This window comes from Podarcis muralis, chromosome 11, assembly GCF_964188315.1.
Source record: "Podarcis muralis chromosome 11, rPodMur119.hap1.1, whole genome shotgun sequence".
Taxonomy (NCBI): domain Eukaryota; kingdom Metazoa; phylum Chordata; class Lepidosauria; order Squamata; family Lacertidae; genus Podarcis; species Podarcis muralis.
Genome location: NC_135665.1, coordinates 14,736,795 through 14,737,817, shown reverse-complemented (window position 1 = coordinate 14,737,817; position 1,023 = coordinate 14,736,795). Strand labels below are relative to the sequence as shown.

Here is a 1,023-nt window from a genome sequence, read left to right as displayed (position 1 = left end):
TCCATCCCCCTCTTCCTGTTTGTGTGCTGAGAATCCTGGAAGAGGGCATGTCTGGCTAGAACCCTGAACAGAAACAGGCCACCTCACTACTGTACAACATTTTGCACTTTTGTTTTTTGTTGTATTGGTTACTGAATTCAGCTGCCTGAGAATCTCAGCTGTCATTTAAAAAAAAAAAAGGGAAAAGGGGGGGGGGAAGGAAGTTCCTGTCTGCTATATTATCAAATACAAATTTGTGTGTATGTTGGCTGATGAGATATCAGGAGGTTAGTAGGTGGGGACTTCACTGCCAGGACAGCCCATCATTCTTTCCCAATGATGTAAAATCGGGTAGTTTGTATTTTTAGTCTACCCTACTCCATAAATCACTGAAGGATTTAGAGAAATGTAAGTGAAACAATTAATTTTAAAGTGATGCAAATGAATCATAGTGTACTTTCTGCAAATGTCAGGCAATAGTTCTGATGCAAGGGAAATGACTTAGCTTTACAGAGCAGAACTAAAGGAGCAGGGGGTATAGCTCAGTGGTAGAGCATTTGACTGCAGATCAAGAGGTCCCTGGTTCAAATCCAAGTGCCCCCTTTTTTAATGGAAATAAAAGCAATACTCTGTTTATTTGAAATATCTGAAGCATGCTAATTTTGATCATTGCAAATGCAGTTTTAGGTTCACATGTTATTTTCTTCTTAGAGACACACATAAGCACTGTTGCATTAACGGTCACTGTTGCCTTTTCTTTCTGTTAAGCTATGAATATTTAAAGTATAAATTCAGAACAATTTCTGATGTTTGCTGAGAAGTTCCACCCTGCTGGTTAAAGACATCTTCTATTTTCAGGCGCTGAAATCACTTTACGCTATGTGTATATGCCCCAACTGTGAAATGAAAAGGGAGACTGATGAAAAGAAATATATAAAACATTCTTAGGCAGAAAGCATTACCCACCCTGATCCTTGTATGAAAACTGTATTTTAACATACTCTTTTTGCAGATCTGTTAACATTAGTATACAGGCATGTCCAT

General features: G+C 38.2%; 1 non-coding gene across 1 annotated transcript; it reads left to right on the top strand.

The window, feature by feature from the left end:
* Window positions 1-510: 510 nt before the first annotated feature.
* Window positions 511-582, top strand: TRNAC-GCA (transfer RNA cysteine (anticodon GCA)). The gene has a single exon. It is a non-coding gene; the product is annotated as a tRNA-Cys (tRNA).
* Window positions 583-1,023: the final 441 nt, after the last annotated feature.